General features: G+C 34.8%; 1 long non-coding RNA gene across 1 annotated transcript; it reads right to left on the reverse strand.

The window, feature by feature from the left end:
• Nucleotides 1–866: 866 nt before the first annotated feature.
• LOC102127333 (uncharacterized) lies at nt 867–21092 on the reverse strand. The gene is made up of 3 exons (XR_010577351.1): nt 21032–21092; nt 14270–14410; nt 867–4168 (listed from the first exon to the last, which is right to left on the reverse strand). It is a non-coding gene; the product is annotated as an uncharacterized lncRNA (long non-coding RNA).
• Nucleotides 21093–26240: the final 5148 nt, after the last annotated feature.

Here is a 26240-nt window from a genome sequence, read left to right on the forward strand (position 1 = left end):
TACGAATTATATGTTACACGGCCTTTCATTTTATAATAAGAGTTACCAATCACCTTGATTCTATTGCCTATGTAATAATTTCAATTCCCTCCCCTCCCTTCCAGTCTATGCCATGATAGAGTTTCATTTCAGAGTTCCTTATTGGGCACCAAATCTTGGTCAGATAGCGTACCTTATTGAGAAGGATTTTTCAAGAAGAACTCGTGGGTGCTTTATTATCTGAATTTTTTATATTTTTAGGTGTCTGTTCCTGTTATAGATGGATAAAATGTGGCTAAATATAAGATTCTTGGGTTATGCTTCAGAAAACTATAGATCAGCACCATCCAGTAAAACTTTCTGATCTACACCTGCCATATCCAGTAGAGTAGCTACTAGTTTTGTGTTGTTTTGTTTGATTGTTTGTTTGCTTAATGAATTTTGAAGTTCAATGATTAGGTATATATGTAATTATTAATATATTATGACAATTTTCTGGTTTGACCCTTTTATTATTATAATAATTTCTCCTTTTCACTTAGAACACTCTTGGTGTTGTCTACTTTTATTATAACATTGCCACACCAGATTTCTTGTGTTAACTCTTTGCATGCTACATATTTTTTTTCCACCTGTTTACTTTAAACCTATTCATATCTTTACATTTCAAGTATGTTTCTTGTAACTGGCACATAAGCGGCTATGGGGAGAAATAGAAAGGTGGGATTACAAGGGATAACAAGGAAACTTTTGGGAGATGATGGTGTGCTCACTAACTTGAATGTGGTAGTGTTTCTGCAGATGACATTTATCAAATCTTACACTTTAAATGCACTTTGTTTATTGTATGTCAATTAAGTCTCAATAAAAAGAATCCACCTCTGTTACTTACTTGCTTCAGTTTCTTCTCAATTTAAAACAGGCAAAATTATAGTTTCTCTGTAAGTCGGCAACTATGGTCAAAAGAAGCAATACATAACGCTATTCACCATAGTCACAATATGGAAACAATCTACATGTCTCTTGATGAATGAATAGATAAAGAAGATGTGATATATATACACAGTGGAATACTATTCAACCTTAAAAAGAAGATAATTATACCGCTTGTGACAATATGGATGAAACTGGAAGACATTATGCTAAGTTAAATAAACCAGGAACAGAAAGATAAGTACTGCATGATCTCATTTATATGTGGATTCTAAAAAGACCAGATTCATAGAAACAGAGAGTAAAAGAGTAGTTACCAGGGGGGATGGGTTGAGCGAAATGGGAAGGTGTTGGTTAAAGGATATAAATGTTCAGTTATAAGATGAATACATTCAGGAAACCTAATGTACAACATGGTGACTAAATAATATTGTATTATATACTTGAAATTTGCTATGAGAGTAGGTTAGAAGTATTCTCAGCACACACACAGGAAAACACACACACAGTTAACTATGTGAGGTAATGAATTAATTAGCTTGATTATGGTATTCATTTTACAAAGTATACTTAACATTAAAACGTCACATTTACACCTTAAATATATACAACTTTTATTTGTCAGTTATATCTCAATAAATTTGGAGAAAAATTGGACAATGCATGAGAAGCATCTATAACTTGGTGAGTGCTCACTGAATGTTTGCTTTTATATTTTACATATTTTGGAGTTTCTATTACATTGATTTATAGTGTATACATCATTATTCAAAATTTTACAAAGCCTATTACAGTTTCACAAATTGCAAATACATCACTTAAACCTCATTCTTTATTATTCTTGATTTCCAAATGTATTTTCTATTCTTGCTAGGGATTTTGGTCTCTCCACCCACAGTCATTAACAGGATACCTTTGCTATTTTCATTGAAATTACATCAAATTTCAAATTATTTCAAAGGAGAAATGTTATCATTATGAATTTATTTTGAGTAACTAACATTGTAACTTTATCAGAAAAAAAAACTTTAATTATATTACAGAACTATTACTTCTGAATATGATGCCAAATGAGTGGTTTAACTTAATTTTTAAATTCAAATCTGTTACTTGAAATTACTATACTAGTTTGGATTTGATACACTAATTACATATGTGTAATAGAATCACCTGTTTTGAATTGAAAATTGCTTCTGTAATTGTTCTCCATCTTATAGATCCTGCCATTCTAGTCTGCTTTGGAAACATTCTGTCGGTAGATGACAAACCTCGCCGCATTTAGTTATTAGAAAATCATTTTTCCCAGATTCCCACTGAAGTCAAACAAAAGGCTAAGCATAAATTATGAGATATCTCCCTTCAAAAACATATATTCTGCTGTTCTTTATATCATAGTCCATAGCTAGGAGTTACCACATCAAAAAGTGTTCTTAATGAAGGCCAGCTATTATAATATCTCACTATAAAATTACAACAAAATTGAGAGTTTAAAATGTGCTCCTGGAACAAAATGATCAGTATATGTGGAACTCAGCTTATTACGGCACCTGCTGTGGCTCTGACTGAAGTCAAGAGACTGATAGATGAGCTTTGTCTATTTGGGTCTTAGGGGCCTCAAAGTCACTTAGATGGATGACTGCTTATGGAGAACAACATAACATTTTTGTACAGGACGAGAAATCTAGGTTGGCGCCAATAGACTGCAATGCTTGCCTAAACTCAATATTCAGATCATGACTATTTAATTTATCTGTCAATGACTTGTTCCTGATTTGCATTACACCTATTTGGCATCTCTATGCAGACGGTATAGTCTAGCAGTTTTGTATTCAATGTAATGGAAGAGTGTTCTGAGCATTTATGAAACATTTTTTTCTAATCCAATTTTATTTCATTGAGACATTTATGTTTTAATTGATGCAGCTAGAATTCAGATATAGTGACATATGAACTAAAACCCATAAATATTCCCATAACTTGGCAGTCCCGTGGTAGTTTAAATTAACCTATGGGATTCAAGTGTTAAACCAGTACATCAAACAAAACAGAGTAAAAAAGAAAGTACTTGTAAACAGGTCTAATGCTAATACAGAATACATTCTTAAATTTTATGTAATAGATAGGCTCCCATTCATAACTAAACAGAATATAAGGCCATACTCTTAGAAGCTTTTTGAAATAATATGCTCCTTCTAAGTTATGATAGAACTATGCTAAATCATACATTTATTATATTAAATAATATTTGGCAAAGGCCCTCGATATGTTTTATTTTAATAATCTATGTTTAAGATAAAATACTATTAACTTGCTTCCTACTAATATCATACAGGCCTAAAGCTTTGGTGAAACAATCAACAGACAAAATGATGTTTAGGATAATAAGTTGTGATAAATGCATTAGTCAGCTTAGGCTGCATAGCAAAATACAATAGACCAGGAGTATAAAACAAAAGAATTTATTTATCACATTTCTGGAAGCTAACAAGTCCAATATCAAGTTGGCCACTAAGTAAGTTTCATTCTGAAGTGTCTCCTCTTGACTTGAAGAGAGCCACCATCCACTGTGAACTCGCATGACCTCTTCTTTGTGCAAATGCTCAGAGAGAAAGCAAGTTCTCTGGTGTCTTTTCTGAGAAGACACTAAGCCCATCAGACTGAGGCCCCACCCTCATGGTGTCATCTAATATTGATTACCTCCCCGAAGTCCAATTTCAAAATACCCACATTGGCTCTTAGAACTTCAACATGTTATTATTATTATGTATTATTATTATTATTATTTTGCGACAAAGTCTCAAAATACTGAGGCTGGAGTATAGTACTACAATCATAGTTCGCTGCAGCCTGGAACTCCTGGGCTCAAGCCATCCTCCCACTTCAGCATCCCTAGCAGCTGGGACTAAAGACAAAGTCCAATTGGGCAGATTGCTTGAGCCCAGGAGTTTGAGACCAGCTTGGGAGACATGGTGAGACCCTGTCTCCAAAAAACAATTAGAAAGATATTGTGGGACGAATAGTTAAGCCCATTTTAGAGACTTTACCATACTTAAAAATTGTCCTCCAAAAAGGTTGTATTAGAGTACATCGTCAACATGGCACATGAATGTTTATGTCTGAACCTTCTCTAGGTTAGTGCACACTTGCAGGTAGTGTCGTTCTGTTGAAACAGCCGGAAGTCACATCTTAAAACAAATCTGATGAATCAAGAATTTGTTGAACCGAGTTAGATTTGGTTTCTTTCTGCAGAATCTGTCTGTAAACACCAAAACATTTAGTCAGCTTATAAAATTCAGTAAACAAATTAAATTTATTATAGATTTACTTTTTAGAAATAAATTCAGTTGACATGATAATACAGATATATTTAATAACAAAGGTAATAAATGTTAATAATAAATATTTGATAATAAAGAAATATTTGCAAAACTACAAGTTTAAAACTTTTATAAACTTATAAACCATGGCAAATAATTTGTCATTTTATTTAAAAATGTCACTCATTTTCTAATAAAGAAGTGCTACCCTTCTACTATAATCTTAATCCTGATAGGCAAATTGTCACCCTGGTTGAAAACTGTATAATAGCTTTGATTCACTGTCCATAGCCACCTGTTATCAAAAACAAAGCATTAGATGGTGTTAATAATCCCTACTTTGAATGTTGCTTGACTTCCATAGCATCAGTTGAAATAACTATGTCCACAGAAATTAACTTTAAAAATGATACAAGTTTATTGAAAAAATATCCATCTGCCTTCTATATGAGATCAGAGATTAACCACTTACTAATTTAATCAGCCTTTAATTTACTCTTTAAAAATATCTGGAAAAATATTTTAGTATCTCATATAGAAAGAACGACATTATCTGCAATATCTGAATCTGTGTGATGATTCTTTCAGGATTGGTTTAATATGATTCAGGGTGGTCAATTAAATAAGCTCTTCTATTGTTCTGGCTGAATAGTGATTTGATTTTCCAAGCCTACTAATCCATTATTTTAATTAGCATTAAATTCGTAAAAAAAAAACTAAATAGGTTTTAAAGGATCTTAAAAACCCCGAAATAAATACCACAAATGCAATTATCAGAAGGAAAGACAATAATAACTCTCATTTGGGTAATAAAGTAGAACTGCTTTCACGGAAAATAATTAGAGCAATAAAAACACACTTTAGACATATTTAGAAGTGTTTGAATGCCACATGGATTACTGCCACCTTTGGGAAGAAACTTGGAATGTAGTTGACAAGAAAGATTTGATTTTTTGATTTATTTATTCAGTCCATGCCACAGAGTTCATGCAGAAGCAGTAAGGTAGCATAATTTAGAAAATTCAAAAAGACTCTCAAAGCCAAACACACACACACACACACACACACACACACACAAATAACTAAATGCCCACCTATATTTTGGGAGATTGGGAGAGAGATTCAAGGGAAATTTTCAAAATCCAAAGAAGGTTATTAAATTATTCTAATGTTAGAGGAAAATAATGCACCAGAGCAAGTGGTGAAAGTTTCTTTATATATTTAACTCTATGGTACTGCAGCTGTTGCTGTAGATATTTAAGTATGTGTTATCCAGGGATTTTCCTGGATAACATGGAAGAGTATTCTGTAGAATACTGTTGAATAGAAGAATGAATATGAATATGAATAATAAATTCATACAGAATATAGATAATTTGGGGAAGGAAGCAAATACAGCATTAGAACAATGATGCTTAAGTCAAAGCACTATTCATACTTTCTTAGGTGTTTTCCACATTTATTGTTTCCACTTTCTCATCATCTGTTGACTTTTGGCACATATCTATCCCCTATTTTAATTTTTAAAAATTTTATCCTGACTTGTTTGCTATTATAAATAATGCTATAATAAACATTATTTTAGCTAAAACTGTATACACCCTTAACATTTTTATTTCATTTAAGGTAGATTCTCAGAATGAATGGGGTGACTTAAATGCATCAAAACAGGGATAGAATAAATAGGTAAGTTTATAGGAAGAACAAATCCATCTCACTTTGAACATCTCTGAGGGAATAAGGGAGACAGCACTGGGCAGTGGGAAAGGTGAACTACCATGCAGCTGTATGGGGGTTCACACCTGTAATCCCAGCACTTTAGGAGGCCGAGACAGGTGGATCACCTGAGGTCGGGCGTTCCAGACCAGCCTGACCAACATGGAGAAACCCTGTCTCTACTAAAAATACAAAATTAGCCGGGCATGGTGGTGCATGCCTGTAACCCCAGCTACTCGGGAGGCTGAGGTAGGAGAATCTCTTGAACCCGGGAGGCAGAGGTTGCGATGAACTGAGATCGCGCCATGCACTCCAGCCTGGGCAACAAGAGCAAAACTCCGTCTCAAAAAAAAAAAAAAAAAAAGTAACATAAAACTCAGTAATGCTGCAAAAAGAAAACAAAAGAGTATCAAGGAGTAGCTAAAAGTAAACACTAACTCATATTAGTATTCTTACATTGAAATAATTATTTCACACACCTCTTCGAACATTTATTAAAAGGACTTCTAAAGTATGAGGTCATTAGTATATAATGCATTGTTTTAAATATCAGCACTCCTTCTAAAATCATGTCATATTATGGTGCACTAATTTGTATAACAGGAGAAAAATATCATATTACATTCATGACTTTGAACTGTACATATAAATATTAATGAAGTCTCTCTGTTTTCTTCCATTCAGAGAAAACCAATATTTACTTTAATGCTACTTACTCAAAAACAGGACATCATCATGTCACCCTCATCATCCAAAACGTTTATTAAGCACACATATGATGCTTTTCTTTGGGGATTGTCTAATTCAGGGCTCAAATTCTCTCATGGTGATAGCGTATGATGCCAGAAAAAAATAGTAAGAACACAGCCTACCTGCAGATATTGTGTTTAGGCATATGCATCTCTCATATACTTGTACTATCTACACTTCTGAGCCTGGACCAAGCCATTCATCATCATTATTACACACATAGCCAGTGATTATGATATTTACATACCTTAAATGATCCTTTGAAAAGCATCAGCTGAGGAAATGACTATTCGCTTGAACAAAATATCTAGAAGGTGAGTGGCTAGTAACTGATGAAGTCATCCTGACTTTGATGCAACCTTTGACTTTACAGAGATCTCTGATCCACTGACCACATTAATTTCTTATGATCTCTCAATTCCCTCCAGGTATCACTATCCTTCTTATCTAACACAGATTTCACAATTTATCATCATCTTCACTGTTTTTTTCAAATATTCTCAAATTCTTGCCTTTTACACTCATTATTTTCAAGGGAGAAAAGTCAAAACTGGGATAATTCTTACTAGCTGTCTTCTTTTTAATATCACTAGACTTGGTGAGAAATCACACAACTAGCTCACTAGGTGCTGCATTCTCATTTCAAGATCAAATACCACCAATCAGCATTCAATACAATTTGCCCTATTTCTTAATTTCCCCAAAGCCTAGCATTCCTAACCCTCTTCTTCTCTTTTTTTTAAAACCACCTGCCCTTTCTCTACCCTCACTTTCAATTGATGATTAATTCTAACCTTACACTCCACTGAAAAAGCAACAGTCCTCAAATGTGAATTTCCTCATCTTTTCTCACCACCAAACATAGAAATCTACTTATATCACCAAGAACTTTTCCCCTTCTCTTTGCTACTAAAAGAGATGGCATCCATGTTTATTGCAGCAAACACCAGCCTCTTCTTTGCTCCAAGCCCTATCTCGCCACCTTCTTCTGGTTCATTTTCAGTGTTCTTATATGCACACAACCAAGTCATAATGAGCCGCGTTCATGAGCAAAACAGCAAGGAAAGCTCCCTTTTATCCCTAATATCCTTTAAATTCCACTTTATTCTTCAGCCCTCTGTCTAAGCAAAATTTCTTAAACATGTTGTTTTGATTCACTGAATCAATTTCCTCATGTGATATTGACTTTGACATACTCCAATCTGGTTTCCACCCTTTGCATGTTATTACACTATTTTTCCAAAATATCAATCACCTCTGTCTTGCTAAATAGAAAAGGAAGTTTTTCTTTGTTGTTGTTGTTGTTTTGTTTTGTTTGTTTGTTTTTGGAGACACAGTCTTGCTCTGTCACTTAGGCTGGAGTGCTGCTGTGGTGTGATCTCAGCTCACTACAATCTCCACTTCCTGAGTTCAAGCGATTCTCGTGCCTGAGTCTCCCAAGTAACTGGGATTACAGGCACCCGCCACCACTCCCAGCTAATTTTTGTATTTTTAGTAGAGATAGGGTTTCACCATGTTGGCCAGGTTGGTCTTGAACTCCTTACCTCAGGTGATACCCCTGCCTCAGCCTCTCAAAGTGCTATGATTACAGGCATGAGCCACCACGCCCAGCTGGAAGTGTCTTAACTTCAATGTACTAAATCTTTTGTGTAAAGTGACCTGTCAGCTATTCCCTTTTTCTTTAGAGTCTCTACTCTCTGTTTCTGTGATACCACATTTTCCTGTCTTTTCCTCTGTTATTCCTGTGCGTCTTCCCCTGGTTTCTATTTCTCTATCTGCCTGTAAATAATTATATTCCTATGAATATGGACCTGGTTCCTCTTCTTTTTTACTCCTGTACTCTCTTCCTGATTAGCTCATCTAATTTCATATTTTTCAATGCTCTTTCCTGGTAACAGTTCATATCTTTGTATTTCTACCCAGGATCTTTCTTATGAGCTCCAGGTTAACATATTAATATATTCAACTTGTCTAACATTTCTAATGAGGTATTTCACAGATATCTCCAACCTAGCTTGTTCACACGGAAACACTTGATTCAGATCCTGGTGCTTCAGTCAACCCACAGAGACTTCTTTTTCCATCTTAGCAAATGATGGACACGATCATCGGTCCAGTGATTAAAGTCAGGAACCCAGCCACCACGCTTTTCTATATCTTCAATTTTATCTTCGAAATGTCTCTGAAATCTGTTCACTTCGTGTCATATAAGTCAGCTTCCATCCTAGTCCAATCAACATCATAACTTACTCCTCCTCTCAAGAGTCATCTTTTGACATAAAAATTGGATTATAATACTCCCCAGCATAATAATTTACCATTGTATTTATAATAAAATATGGAATTTTCCCTGGTTTTACATAAAAATACATGCCACTTTGAGGGAATTTCAGTCTCACCACATTCCATCGTCTTCACGCTCCAACTCCATCTTTGTTTTCACCATCTCCCTAGGCTCACTCTGCTCCAGCCACACTGGCTTTCATTCATTTCCTCAGTCCTGTTTCCCAGTTGTGGTATTTTCAAGCTGCACTAAGGACATTTCCACTCCCCTGAGCCCAGTCTCTGCGGAGTTTGTTTCATCTTATATATCACATCTCACTATACATATCCCTACATACCCTTTCTCCTACACATACTTTCTAAAATATATTTTCTTCATTTTTTATCTATCTGAAAAACTTGTTTCCTTCAAAAGCTTATCAAATCTATTATTTATTTAATATTTACTTGCTTTGTTTTATCATTATTTATCATTTCAGTAGCCTATTAAAACTTAGTGCCACTAGTATACCATTTTTTTCAACACAGTAATCCAGCCCACTAATTTCACATCTTATATATGGTGGACACTTAATATTCATTAAATAAATGGCTATTATCTTTATGTGTGTGTGTATATATACACACGCACACATACATATGTATACAATTAGTGTGTCTCATAGGGTGGAATGTTTTCACTGTTGGTATACAATATGATCTTAGATGGCATACGAAAAACCATTAATTTTTTTTTATTTTAAAAACATAAATAGGCCAGGCATGCTGGCTTACACCTGTAACCCAACACTTTGGGAGGCCAAAGATGGAGAGCTGCTTGAGCCCATGAGGTTGAGACCATCCTGGGCAACATAGTAAGATTTCATTTCTAAAATTTAAAAGAATAAAAAAGATAACTGTGGCCTGTAGTCCCAGCCACCATTTTAGTTGGCTGAGGTGGATCGCTTGAGTCTGTGAGGTTGAGGCTGAAGTGAGCCATGGTCATACCATTACATTGCAGTCTGGGTGACAGAGCAAGACTACATTACAAAAATAAATAAATAAATATACAACTTTATTATATTATAAATTATATTTTCTATAAATATTTGTATTACATAATAAATTATAAATTACATAGGTAAATTATAATATGCATTTATTTTCATATGCTTAGAAAATATAGACCAGCTCTGAAACCTACAACTTTTCAGATAATATGCATGGGACATCACTAAATATTATCACTGAATTTGAGAGAAAATATTGGATATGTTATAATATAGGTGAGAATTAGCTATGTGCAAGCTTTGAGAGTAGCTTATACATTTTTGAAATATGAGAACACTGGTCTAAGATAAGCTGAAAACTTGATGTTGTAGTAAATCCACTTACCAGAGGAAAAAGTGGAAAATTTAAAGGCTAGTGCACAGTTATTAACCTACTCTGGCAGATTGTATTATTATGCCCAAATCCTCACTGCCCATCCCAGGAGGAGAAATACATTTCCCATGCCATATCTGTCAGGCTCCGCCATTTGACTTACTTTGAAAAATGAATGTGAGCATAGGTTATGGGTTTAGAAGAAGCTGTCAAGGCCAGAACATGGCTAGCAGGCTCCCTTTTTACCCTTTGTCACAAGAGCCAGCAATGTTCCCGATGGAGGTTGATCTGTGAGTTTAAGTTCCAAAATGAAGTTAAACGGGAAGAATGCTATAACTTGTGAAGGGTCTAAAATTTTGTTCTACTTACAAGCTAACACAGAAGCCTGTCACAGTTTTATGGATGTTGGCCAAAAAAAAAAAAAAAAAAAAAAAAAATATATATATATATATATATATATATATAGTAAATAAAGCAAAGATGTTGTATTACAGACAAAGGAATGTATTGCTCTGCAGAAATAGACAATCTTTTAAAGATAGACCTCTTCTGAACTTAATGCTTCATGGAATAAGTACTGTTGTTCACATATGTCAAACAGACATTTCCTAGAGTTGCAAAATCAATATGACATTCTAATTAAATAATGCCTAAAAAAAACCTAAGCTCTGTGGACTTAATTTATTACAGTAATAACAATAGCTAGAGTATCATTATTTGCCCATGTTCCCCGAGCTTTGGTTCTTACAGGGCAGCACAAAGAAGACCAGGATACCTGCATATGGAGTGGGATGCTTTACAGGGAAGGATCCAACTAGCTTAGGGAACCCAAAACTTTTTAATGGGCAGCAAGGCTGCCCAACATTTGCCCTGGAGAAAAGCAGTGTCCTTATACTGTTCTTTCCTTGAAAAGACACAATTAGTGCCTGTTGCAAGACATGGAGAAATGCAAAAGACCCTTTAACAATAGTCACCTAACACAGTCAAACAACAATAGATATCTAGCATGAGTAAGAATTAAATTCTCGTTATTGTGTGCCTCTGAGATTTGGGGCTTATTACCCCGTAGTCTAGCATAATCTAGACTTTTCTGAATAGTGTATCTATATCTGTTGATTTTATAGGAATATAGACATGAAATTTAGAAATTCCTTAAACTTCCAGAACTATAGGGAAAAATTGCACATATATAAAAAGTATATACAAACACATTTTTCTTTTTTTTTATTATTATTATACTTTAAGTTCTAGGGTACATGTGCATAACGTGCAGGTTTGTTACCTATGTATACTTGTGCCACGTTGCTGTGCTGCACCCATCAACTCGTCAGCACCCATCAACTCGTCATTTACATCAGGTATAACTCCCAATGCAATCCCTCCCCCCTCCCCCCTCCCCATGATAGACCCCGGTGTGTGATGTCCCCCTTCCCGAGTCCAAGTGATATCATTGTTCAGTTCCCACCTATGAGTGAGAACATGTGGTGACAAACACATTTTTCTTTAGCTAGAAAGCTTGTGACACATTATGAGATTTTAAAGAGTCTATAACCCGAACAATTCTAAAATAAGCCAACAATCTTTTTATAGCTCCCATGTATAGATATTTCGAATTTCCATTAATGTCTAAGCAGAAAGAGAGTATTTTTTAAAAAACACAAAAGGAAATATACATATATGTGCCAGGAAGATGGAAAGTCCAGAAAGAAAATTGGTACTTTTCCTATTAATAAAAACATTATTTTCTGAGTATAATACTTGATATGATATAAGAATATTCTCTTTTAGCCGAGAAACCCCCTAAAAGTTTAGGTGTTATGTTTGGAATATGAATGTTTCTTCAACCTCTTACATAATATTTGCTTGGACTATATTTTTCTCTATCTAAAATGTTTGAGATCACACACACTGCTTATAAAATAAAATGATTGAAACAGAGAAATATAAGCCAGTTATTCTTTATATTCATACAAGACAACCAAATTTATCTTAAATTTTCTTGAATTACAGTCAAATTTCTCACTGAAATGGCACTGAGTAGAAGGATTTCTCTTTAAATCTGGAAGTATTTCAATCAAATTAAAAAGTCAAATAATAGCATAAAGTAAATATATGTGGTTAATAAATGCTTTTACTTACTGACCTTCAATTTAGAATTGAGATGTGCGTGTGTGTGTGTGTGTGTGTGTGTGTGTGTGTGAAAGAGAGAAGGAGAGAGAGATTAAAAGCATACATTTTAAACTCTTAAGTCAAAAAGAGAAAATTTACTTATTAGTGTGTTAGTGCTCCAGGCTCCAGTGGTAGTCAAGCCATCTAAATCAGGGATTGAGTTAAGAAGGCCCACAGTTAGGAGAGGGGCAGACAACACAGTGAATCTCAGAGTTAAAGGGACAAGTCGAGTCAAAGTTTATTAGAAAATGCGGAGACTGAAAATCCGTACAGACATGCATTAAGTGAAGACGAAGGGCCAGAGGGAAGACTGACATTAGGGTAACCAGGCAAGCTTCAGCTCCCACTGTCTTCAGGTAGACGGTTTGGAGCTAGGGCAGTGACTGCCTCTGGGAAGAGAGACCAGAGTTGTTTTCTAAAACAGGCCTTGACTCTAGTTCTTAACCCTCCTGCTGAGTGGGTTTAGCCCTCATTTTGAAGCACCAAAACCATGGAAATTGGGGTAGATCAGGAGTCCTTAATATGGAGTCTTAGAATTTGGAAAAGTATTTACTTTTATAAATTTCTAACTGAAATTGAGCATTGTATTCGATATAAATGTAGGCAAAAACCACAAAAGCATTAGTATTAACTGTAATGGTGTCTTTATTAGCAGGAGAAATCAGATATTTTTGTATCACATTGTAGTTGTTGCATCTATTTTGAAATATCTTTTATATTCATGACTACATCATAATACCTTTTATGATGGATCTTCTTTGTAACTTTGCAATATTTCATTTTACTAATTTAACACATTCTAAGAAGAGGCTTATGGCTTCACTAGACTATCAACGGGATGGGAGATACAAAAAAAATACGGTTAAGAATCTTTTATACAGATGTGCGAAGTTTCAGACTGTTCAAAAGTGTTGATAGTTTTAGAAATGGGATTGTTTTACCTTCTTAATGCATAAGAAAAAGCATCTAAATAGTCATTAATAGTTTAAAATTAACTGCATTCTGGTAAATGTTGAAAATTCTGAATTTATTTTTTGTCAAAGGAACATGTTATTTTTGTGTATGCACAAATATATCAGTAATGACAATTTCAAAATCGAAGACAATGTGCACAGTGCCCATAATTATATCAGTATCAGGGATGGGAAGAACTTTGGATCAGGAATTCAGTCTTCAGCAGGCCTCACACTACCTATGACAAACTCATTCTGTAAGCCTCAGATTCTTCACCTGAGTCGACTGGGCTGCATCATCTCCAAGAAGTCTTTCAGTTCTGTTGTTTAGTGATTTTAATATACACTAAATAAGTCATTTGTGATTTAATTAATAACACAATGCATTTAAAAATAATTAAAAAGCTTTCAACTTGATGTAAAATAGTTTGATTCAAAGAGGAAAAATATATATACACATACATTGTTTGACTAGTATCAATGTATAGCTGCAAAGACTGACATGTTTTTAACTATCTATTCAACTTATAGGTTGCTTTAAGTGCTATATTGTGTCATTTCATAAAGACCAGCAGCTTTACCAAGACTACCTTTCCTTTGTAAAGATAGACAATCTCTTTAAGACAGACCTCTTCAAAACTTAGCGCTTCACCGAATAAGTACTGTTGTTCACATATGTCAAATAGACATTTCCTGGAGTCACAAGATTAATATGGCATTCTAATTATATAATGCCTAAAAAGTAATGCCCATAATGTCTCCATGGGAAAAACCTGATTGAAGACTCTGCTAAACATTACCTATTACCTGAAATTTAAGAATTCCATGACAATGAAAAACTGCATCTCAGATCAGTAAGTCAGGTCTCTCTCACACCAGATTCTCCATGTTGTTAAATTAAAAATTGCTTCTCAGAAATGCCATGATACAGAATATTTGTAGATTGACCTAGATGAGCAATCAAAATCATCAAAGAAAGGATGAAAAAAGAATTTTAAGAAAACATTTGAAACATTTTATTTCTAAAATTGACAAAAATCCATTTCATCCAAATGAAAGGCCTCAAAATCTGTTAGCAAAGAAGAGTGGAGTGAAATGCAGTAAATGTATCTAAAATTATAAAAGTGTTTTTAAAAGTACCTTTCTCATTACATCAAAATGCAATTTTTAGACAGAGACATTGTAACATGACTCTGTGTGCTGTGCTGTGTGTACAATAAAGAAAGCAAAATTAATCCCTTCCCCTGACAACCTCTAGAAATGAAAACCCATTACAGTAATAATATTTGTACTTAGGTCTTGATGTTTTTGTGCTGAATTTGAATGCCATGAAATGATTATATATAGTGGTTGATGGGGATATATGTGCAGATAATTACATAAATAATCTTCTTTACTTAGGGGCAAGGTAACTTTTTAGATTGGGTAAAACTAGTTGTAACCTAATAAAACTCTTTAATACTTTTCTGTACTGCTGAAGCTTGAATTTTAGTATCCCAAAGATTAATTAGGGATATTTCACTTTTCACTGGGATCCAAGGACAGAATAAGCCCTACAACTTCATGACCATTGGCCAGATGCCTATCCTCGAGATACAAGCATCTACTTGACTCATTAGCATCCTTAAAAATGTCAAGGATCTTATAGTGTTGCTCTGCTCTGAAAAGGAATGTAACCTACAAAATTAAGAAGACAGCCTTCACAAAAATAATGTTTAAAAACCAGGGTACGTGTCTCACATACAAGAAAGAATTCTCCCTGGAACTGAAATACTAAACTATCCTTGTTGACCCACCTAAGTTATCCTTCCATTTTTCTTTAGCCATGATGACTTTGATTTCGATCTGTGAAATGAAAGTTTCTTAAGATTTTTCACACAATATGTAGGAAAAACTACTACCTTGTTGCCTTCACTTTCTTCATTGTTCCTTCTTTTTATCTCACTGCAAATTAGCTTGTATGCCTTCATTTGCCAGGAATGCTTACTTTAAAAGTCACCAATTATTTCTTAGCAGGATACACTGTCTTAGTATGATTCATTAGTAGGATACATTAGTCTACTTGGCAGCTACTTGCATGTCAATCTCTCGCTTTCTTAAAATTAAATAGTTATTTGTTGAATGAATAAACGAATGAATGCTTATACTCTCGTCGTTTACCTTTTCTGTTTTTAAGTCCTTCTTCTCTGCCATCTGATGCATACACATAGTTTTATTTTCTGCCTTTCTAGATGATGCTTAGTTATCTTACTGTTTTCTCTACAGTATTCTTTACCAAATTCTAGATCTTGATGTTCAAATGCCTGTTAAAAATTCCCTAAACAATTTCATCACCAATAGATTAAATTCAATATGTCTCCTGATCATCACATTTTCTATTTTTGTTTATATCACTTATATCTCAGTTATTCAAGCTCAACATCTCAGTTTTTGTCAAAACTTCTCACTTTCCAATTAGACGTGGAATCTTGAAGTTTCTGCCTCTGTATTTTGTTTTGTGTTTTTTTCACTGATAACACTATGGTTCACATCAACAGTGCATTTTCTCAGCCTTTTAAGCATGAAATTATAGGCTTAGTTTTCCCCTGAAACCCTGATGCAAAACACGATGTATAGCATACTGTAATTGTTCCATAGACATTGTATAAAACTAGTGAATTTTCCTACATAATCCCACCCCTTTCCAAACCACCTCTAATGAATTTTTCTTACTGAAAAGAAGTTTTGAAAATAACCTACTCCAGCTAAAATGAAAACAGAACATTGCAATAATTCTGCATTACTTAATGAACAAAATCCCAAGCTCTTTTGTCTAATACACCACAATTTTTTCCAACACTAACGTTCTTTTCTGAACCCTAATCCCATTTGTTTTGCTCCTCATTCTGGAATTCTGCTATTAGCTTATTTAATGTTTCAGTCCTTACGAAGACTAGAACTCTTACCTAAGTCTTGCCAATCTCCTTTCCAGAGATTAGAACTTTGATTCTGTCTCTAGGGCAGTGAGTTAGAGTTGTACAATTCCTAAGAGAAAAATGCACTGCTAGAATGAACTCCCTCAAAAACAATGGGCATTCCTGTTATCTCCCTTTGCACATTTCTTTCTTTTCATATGCATCATGACAAGAAGTTACCATGAATTTTGAACATCAAAGTGTATTTGTTCACAAACTGAAATTTGTTTTCAATAAGAGGAATGGGTTTCCCCCAAGAAGGTGAATCTAATACCAGATCTAACCTCTACTCTGCTTACTGTTATTGATTCTGTCTGCAGATATATTTTCTGTTAAAATATTCTAGAATATGTTTCATTTTATTCTTATAACAAATATGGCAAGCTTCCATGTGTTAATTGTTATCTATTTCTTATAAACCCATGGGACTATGACCTTATTAAGGAAAAGGAGTATGTTTTATATTTTATTGAATAATTCACTATAATTTGTACATTAGTTCATATAAAGAGGGTACTCAAATATTTATCAAATGAGTTTTATACTCCATTCATTATCCCTTTTTACCTCATGACACCACAATAGGGTTGCTACTGTCTTTTTGGCTCTTGACTTAAAGAGAAATTAGGGACAGCTATTCTGGTCATGATTGGTTCATAACTGAAAATATGTCCTAAAATAACCTGATATTAAAAAATGAAGATTCAGAGTTCTTGAAGGTCACAGAGAAGATTGAGAATTATTGATAAACTTTAACATTTTGGTCAATTTTAAGAATAAATTTGTCTTTTATTGGACATTGCTCAATAATGTATTTTAAATTGGGGAGATTTTTATGCATCTGCAAACACAATGAACAAATTGTCCATTTATCTTGAAAAACAAGAATCATGAAATTTTAGAAGCAGAATAATATTTTGCAATAAAAGCTCACACTTTTCATTTTGCCAAAGAGAAAACTAACACAGAGAAATTTGCACTCCCAAGACCAAAAAGAGCCAGAATTTCAATAGCTGTAAGGGGAACTGAGTGGGATTCCTAGTCAGAAGGGAAAGCACTTTGAGAGAAGTCCTTGAAATACATATTGCTAATTTCTCCCTGATTGCCATTCTTCTGTTTTTCCTACTAGCTGCACATGATCACTCATCTAAAGACTACGTTTGAAGCATCCTTTAAAATAGGTATGGCAATGAGATTAAATTGCTTGGACTTCTTCTCTTCCTGTTTTCATACCTTCCCACCAGTTGGGATCCAGATCTAGTTTAATCTGAAAAGGTTAAGCAGAGTTTCCCAATCCCTGGGCTGTGAATCGGTGCCTGTCTGTGGCCTGTTAAGAACTAGACTATACAGCAGGAGAGGAGCAGACGGCAAGGCAGCATCACCTCATGTCATTAGATTCTCAGAGGAGCACCAACCCTACTGTGAATTGCACATGTGAGGGATCTAGGCTGCACACACCTTAAGATAATCTAACTAATGCCTGATGATACAGGGTGGAACAGTTTCATCCTCAAACCATGCCCATCCCACCTCCACCACCCTGTCCATGGAAAAATTGTCTTCCATGAAACCAGTCCCTGGTGCCAAGAGGGTTGGGCACAAATGGGTTAAAACAACAATAGAGAAGGAAACAGGGAGCCTCTATGAGCTTATGGAGGATAGCTACCTACTTGCCTGAATTGCTTTCTTATACCTGGATTATTGCATGAGGAATAATATTCTGAATGTTTGAAACATTGTATTTTTGGATGTCTTTTGATTGCAGTGTAGTCTGTGCCCTAATATGCCCTCAGGCCAGCTATCCGGATACATAGAACACAGAATTTTAGTGGTAAATGAGTCCTTAAAGAATTCCTGATCCAATCACTTATCTGCTTGCTGACAGATATACAATTAGGCAATTTCATTGAGTACTTGCAACTTCATTGAGTACTTCCAAGAGAAATATCTTGCAGACTATTTATCTTGTCATTAACTTACCAAGCTTTCCCCCACTAAAGCATCATGTTAAAAATATATGCCTGTGAGAGCAGCAAATGAAAGTGTATATCACTTAGAGAGAAAGTTATGCTGTAGCACAATGTACTGTTCCTCTGAAGCATATATAACTTTGTTCTCCAAAGTTAACTTATTCCTTATGTTCTTATAACTGTTTATTCAAACATGGGATCACAAATAGTTAATGAGTAACTAATTGCTACCTAACAGGAACCATGCTTGGACAATATTCTTGTCCTCATGTTTGATTTAAAAAAAAAAAAGTTATTAAAATAATTAAATTAGCAAGTCTAGTCAACATTACTAAGGCAAAGCACATACTTGTGTTGGGGTGTTAAACAGGAGGACCTAACATAATTTGGTGTTAAGAATTCTGAACTTTTTGTTTGAACTTATTTTTATATGTAATCTGTTATAGTGGCAAAATACTATTAATTTTGGCTGGTCAATAAAATTTTGAGGGCATGAGGAGGAGTGTAAAGCAAGACATTTTTCATGGTGCGGTGAAAATAATCCTAGTGATAGAGAAAAATAACAGAAGAATTTCATGCACCCTCTTTATGTGTAAGACAGAATGGGGAAGAATCATCGAACCACAACCAGAAGTGAAAGAGAAGAACACACAAAAGAAGTTTTTGGCTGTCTATCCAGAGAATAATGCCTCTTTCCAACTGGCCCTATCTAAGTTAAGTAAGCAGAACTATATAACTATGTAATGCTTTGAGTGTGTGATTGTCATAACTTGGAGTTTTAGGGTTATTGAAACAATAAAATATTGCTTGTATGTGTGCGTGTGAATGAATCTTATATAGAATGTATCCATTATGATATAGAAAACTCATTTTATAGATTAAAAATTGATTTCAATAATTTGAAATAACTTATAATAATGAGTTTCATATTACTAGATGTGAGAATTCAGTGAAGGCACTGAATTAGAATGTGACTAAAGGCATATATTGCCTACATGTTGGTTTGAACATTGCAACTCTACCTATTGCTAAGGCAATAGCAATAATAATAATAATAAAGCAGAGAGGAAGAAACAAGTCATTAGTCCTTCATGGTTATCCCTTTAAAGTCATGATATCTGTACTGTAGGATGGTCTGTAAAAATGAAAGAGAAGACAGATGGCAAGGCAGAACCCAGCATAAGTTTGAATGGTATCCACCAGGAGGAAAATGCTTTATAATTGGTAAATACTATAATGAAATATGTTAATGCACATTACAAGGATTTAGAAGTCAAGGCCCATCTGTGTGAAACAAATATCGCCAATAAAGATGTTTTCCCACTTGTATTATCAAAGGATCAAATAGTAATTTCAATCACAGTTCAGAGACAAGCCATATGTTAAAAGGTCTCTCACATCTCAAAGGCAGTAGTGTGTTATGTAGTCATATTTTCAGAAATAATAGGGAAGTTGCTTCATTATTTCCTATTTTCTTTTTCACAGTCTTTTAATTGATCTTATGTGTGTGGTTCTATCTGTTAGTTCACCACAGATTCAGAGGTACCGTTGAATCTTTCCAGAATGCCATTGTTAGTTCATAGTTTCTGATTTATAAAGAGTGCAAATGGGATTGATATATTCTGTCCCCGCATCAGCCTCTGCCCTTCTTCATTTCCCTTTAAAACATTTCTGGAAGCCTAAGAAATCTACAATTATTTCTCTTCGGGCACTTTGCAATACAACTGAAAGTATATTTTGAAATACAGTATTGCTCATGCAAGCATTGCTATTGATTATGCAAAACAAATCTGCCTGTTATGGTGCACGTATTGCAAAAAAAAAAATGCTATATTATGTGGACTGTGTTCTCTGTTGATGAAAAACATGTACCTGCTCACAGCTCTGATTCCAAAGGCCCAATTTACTAAAAATTAGTGATCCGTCAGATTAATGGGCATAAAGCAATCTGCACTGTTGGCGCCTTGAAATTTCTTGCATCAGTCACCAGATCATGATTTACTAATAGGATTTCAGATCTTGCAAAATAGCACAATTCTAACCACATATTAATATTTAATCTGGCATTTTAAGTGCACTTAACAAAAGACCCTAGAGCTGCTGACAGGACCCTAAATTGTGAATTTCTTAAAAGGGAATTGAGCAGGTCCATAGTGATTTCATCAAAAATAAAAATAAAAAGGAAAAGGAAAATAAATGTGTTTCTACATTTCTTATGTAGACCTCACAAGCCTGGGCTCTCATTTTTCTTAAAACTATTTATCATGCATTTTTAGTTGCTTTATTAGAGAATCGCAAGACTGGATCTAGCGGCTGGCTGCAAAATGTACAATTTGATGACAGCCGATGCATTTTGGTTAATAAATTTTATATTAGACAATTTGTTCCTAAAATAATTCATTGGCACTTCCAAAATGTTGCTAAATGAGAGATGATACAGCCTATAAATCACTTGAATCACCTTATTTCTTGCTTCTAAGTAACTAAATCTGTTCTGTAGTAGTGAGTTGAAGCTTCTCAGTAGGCAAGTGTGTTTGCTTTATAATCTCAGGTTTACAGCTCTAGATTACCATCAATGCCAAATTCCAGAGATATCCAGATCCATTTCAAATCAGAAAGTGCAAAAGAAGGGAGAATGACCTTACCTGCTGATGTTATCAATTATATGCCATTGTTAGATTTAACGTATATGATGAGTATACCAAAAAAAAATCATAATTTATGAAAGATATTTCTGTAATAACAGGATGCCACCTGTAATAAGAGAATGTTTATTAGTGAACAAATGAGGGTTATAAATGATGTTGCTTATCTATGAAAAAAAACACAAAAGACAACTTATTAGCCAAAGATAAATTGCTCAGCACAATCTCAATGAGATGCTAGGTTTGTCAAGAAAAAAAAAAAAGCTTTTTATTTGCACAGACCAATGCCTTTATAATCCATTTAAAATAATATACTTGCCACTAGGTGGCTATTTCTGATCAGATCATTTTACCATTTTAATTACATTTTTAATATCCTGGCTGCATAAACAAAGATAAATTACAAACCCTGCACAATCTGGCTGCTAGCTCAGGCATAGTCAGTAATAATATCAGCTTTTGTTTGTGCGTCCTCTAATTAGATTCTGAAATCTAGGCTTTGTCAATCAATAATTTTAATTTTAGAATCACTTTTTGATCTTGCATTTCATGTTTGTTTGGGAAAATGATCAGTAGGACAAAGCTGATAATTTATGCAGAAACAATCTCTCAGCAGAGCTACATGCACATTCCTCCCCATCAACAGAAGCCTGCAGACTAAGCTTGACACAGGTCTAATTAGCATGCAGATATGTCGCCTCATTGGCAATTCAAATTGCTTTTTTATAATGTACCTCAAATTGTGCTACTCAAACATTGTATTTGATTTCCAAAGCCCCCTGGGCATCCCATAATGTCTCCCTTCATCCTGGGTATGAAGCATTTATTGAACAGTCTGCTGAGACTGGCTGTCTTTTCGAAAACACCCAAACATCGTATTCCTGGGACCAGCTTTTCTTCTTGTCAGAGAGCAACTTGTTCTTCTGCGGAATTCCTTGTGCCACATTTGTAGGTTTAGAGATGACATGCTACCTCATGAGTTGCTTCTCCCACGTGGTTGATCTATAGAGGGCTTCACTCCTGTGCCTCTCATTTTTAAAGTGGGGGAGAATGTCTGGTAAGCACACATTAATATGCAGCACATAACCACATCTCTGAATGCCAGTCCTCCATTCTTCATTAAACAAAAATGGCTGGATTGCAGGGATTGTTTTTCCTTTCTTCCACATACTTATGCACACATGCTCACATTTGCTTTCTTGGGCACACCTACATGCACACAACTACATCACGCGCATCTACACACCTATGCAAGACACCCACAGCACATCATTGTCAGGATGGAGTTATGTGTGAAAGTTGTCTGCTGCACACATGACAAATAAGGGGATTCCAGCATACACTGGGGCTTTTTAAAAATTCCTTTTTTTTTAACCATGCAGCAACAAGTGGCAGAATCAATGGTGTACAGTTATTCAGCAATGTAATTCATTTCACTGGCTTTGGCTCCTAGCCAGATCCGCCATCTGTCTCTAGCTCTCTCTCTCCCCCTCTCTCTCCCTCTCCCTCTCTTTCGCTTGAATTTGTCCTACATTTCGTAATGTTACGTGCCTGCCATCCTTATCCTATGCCAGAGATACAACACCAGTCTCACCCCCATTCCGGCGTGGAATTCTCTGAGTTCGGTGGCACTTGGGATATTCCACTTCAGTGCCATGGGAAGAAAATGGTAAGCAAAAAGCAAAAGGAATAATGTAAAAATATATATATATATATAATGTTCTGGTATCCAATTGCTCCTGCTTCAGCCTTTTATCCAAAGCCTTGAGATGGATCTGCCTCATCCAGGAAGTTTTCCTGCTTCGTTAGAGTATCTTCGTTTTCTTTATCAGACGCTGGCTGGCACTCCACGCCAGTGCACGGCTCCATGGAATGCCTGCTGTTGGACACTTGCAGAGCTCTGCCACCAAGCAACCTCCTGCATTGGAAATCGGGGGACTACTCCAGGATCTTATGCGTGCTTGCTGTTTGAAGCTGCAGAAAAGTGAATAATCAATTAAGTATTGATTTCTTGTAAGATTTGGTAAATTTCAAAGGCAAGACAAAGAGGATGGCTTAAGGAAACACTGCAGGGACTTGGCGTAAATTAGACAACTAACGGAAGTGCAGAATAAAATAACACCTCAACTGAAGATTTCCTTGGAAGAATTAGCACTAGCTATTGGAAGACAATGGTGGATTTAATCAAAACAGCAGGCATGCAAGAATTTTACCCGTGAACCAGAAAAAGGAGCTAATTATAACCACCTTTTTAATGGAGCTAATTTGACTGAATGGATGCAAATGTGCTTTATTTATGGATGAAGAAGCAAGCCTTACTGCATGATCTTGGGATCATCGGATCTGCTAAGCTTTGCAGCTCCTGTTACCTTCAGTACATTTTTTATTTCCGGAGAAGGTATTTATATGTAAACAACAGCTAACCATGCAAAAGATTCATCGGAACAATATACTGTGGTATATGAGATATAATCATAATTTTGCAGCCTCTCAGGATTTCCTCTAACTTGGAGATTTTGCAACCTTTGTGTGCAATGGGTTATGGTAAACAATAAATGAATGATGCTAAAGTGTTGTGATTTTTCAATGTGTAGTTTATTAATTTTAGCTTTCTTAACATGTTGATTCTGAATTATTTGCAATAAATCCATATGAAAGAAAGGGAATTGCTGGGTGGGGTTTTTTAATGCATTTGCAGTCTTCTTAGAGATCGGAATGTGTAGGTCCCACCAGCCCATGAGCTCTGTAATTATAAAAGAATGGTAAAAAATTTGACAATTTGAAGAATTGGTTTTATAATGGGAACAATGTGTTATAATCAGTAAAAGGAGACTTGTTATGTTTTCTGTCTGTGTAGAATGTTCTTGAGTGGTTAACTCCTCTGTTGCTGATGAGAAGTAAATACCAGGACTGGCAATAAGCAGAGATTGTAATGACAATGCTTTGTTCCTATGCATCCTCATATTTCAAGCTAAAGTGCATTTTAAGCACTTCCTTCTATTTCTATTATTTTCCTTTCCATTTTTGTTCTTTTCATCATTTTTTCTGTCTTGCAATCTACGTTCCCTGAGCAACCATAGGAACCAAGTTACATTAAGCTTCAACACAAAGACCTTGTAAGAATAATGAATCCTCATTTGCATCGACATTTGTATTCAGATTTGCCAGGCTATAAACTTGGCAGATCAAGCGGAATATTAAGTAGAGGCTTCCATGGTAAATTGTGGCTCTTGAAATTGCTAACTACCCCCTCCCCTTTTTTTCTCTCTCTATCTGTGATGGCAGGTGAAGTCTCATGACTACTTGCTTCTTAAGAAGCGTATTGGCTCCTTCATCTTTCATTATATGATGTCAGTCTCAAGCAGAAGACGGGCAAAGCCAGTTGTAGGTGTTCTAGTTGAAGGTACAAAATGACATGGGACTGGAGCATTAATTCTAGAGTCCATATATCACAAGAGGTGTCTTTAAGTAGTTGAAGCTGTAAGAAAATTAATTCTCACGTGTGGGCTAAGGGTTGATCTTTCTGGTATGTTCAAAATGCATTAACCTCATGAAAGTTCACACTCATTTTTTAAAGCTTCTAAAGGTTGGAGGAGGACCAAGGTAGCTCTTTACTCACAAAATAATGCAGTTACACCATTCTGAGTCATCCTCACTGATCTGCTCATGCCCATTCTTGAAATATTTCAAATGCCTCATTCTATTAAGCCTCCATGGATTGACTGAGTTAATCCTGAGTTTTGCTTGATTCTGAAATGGTAAAATAGGAATAGTTATACTTACTGTAAGCAAACTTTTAAATTCAGCAATATGACCTGTAAGGTCATTTCTACAACACAGCCAACAATGGGGTGAAAAATGTAGACTTTAATTTCCATGCTTGGTCCACCCTATGTGATGCCAAACAAGTGAGTAATCGGAAACATTTGTGCATAACTTAATTTTTCATGCATTACCCCAGTGTTTCAGATTTCTGTAAACAGAGCCTAAATCTATGACCTATTAACAAACTCTCACTTCTTGCCATCCCTTTTTCTCTCTAGAACATTTCACTAGTGGGGAGCAATAAAACATATTAGAACTAACAAACTTACAATGGACATTTAATAGTGGTTTTTCTTTTTATTCTATTTTTTTTTAAATGTAAATAGAGTAAATGATAACATGTAGACTGAATTTTTCATAAAGACATTTTCTTATGGTATATTGCAAGGAACTATGAACTTGTAGTAACTACCATAAGCAACTGACAGGTAAGTCTTACTGTAGGTTGAGGTAAAGTTTAATTGTATATGGAAAAAAAAATTGGAGAATGTTTCATGAAAGATGCTAGACTTTTTTTGAAAAACATACCAGCAAATATGTAGAATGAGGAGTCATACTTTATAAGCTTCCATAAACTTGTAAAACTATGTATAATAATCTTTCCATAGTGTACACTGGTATGATATTAATAAATCACAATGTAGCACATTTTAAAGTAGGGTTTTAGCTATTTTTCTTAGTAACTGAGTTTTAAATCTGAGAAGAAAAATGTAAATTATGACTTTTTGGGAAACTATATGCTTGTATTCCACAATCGAACTTTTAAGGAAAATAAACTATTAGATAGTTTGGTACTAAGTACCTCTGTACTGAAAAACAAGGGTATTGCCACTATCTGGCAATATTGTACTTTTATATTTACTCTTTTATGTGAAAAAGATGGAAGCATGATAACTAACATAAAGTTGCCTTGATCTAATAATAATAGTAATCTCTGATTACTATCAGAATTAGAAACAATATTTACATGGAACTCTTTTTCTAGGGTCCTAATGATAACATCTGATGACGAAGTGTAACCATCAACTTTAAAACAAAATGCAAACAAAGATTAGAGACTGATATATTAGTTTGAAACAATGTTGTTTATACATGTGAAACAAAGACATGACTGCATCATTTTTAACATATGTTTGCTGTTTCAAATAAATGTGAAATTCAATTGATTAGGCTTCAAAACGATATTTTTTTCTAATAGATGGTGTTGATCATTTTATTTTAAAAAAGTATACATTTGGTCATATTCAAAGAATATATTTTGGTTGTCATTCAAATAAAATTTAGAAAGGAAAAGATTTACATTTATAGGTTTCTTCAGCACTGCCCATCAATTTGAAACCGTCTTCTTTAATAAATGCTAATGACTTGGTTGATTACGTTTGTG

This window comes from Macaca fascicularis, chromosome 8 (assembly GCF_037993035.2).
Source record: "Macaca fascicularis isolate 582-1 chromosome 8, T2T-MFA8v1.1".
Lineage (NCBI taxonomy): Eukaryota > Metazoa > Chordata > Mammalia > Primates > Cercopithecidae > Macaca > Macaca fascicularis.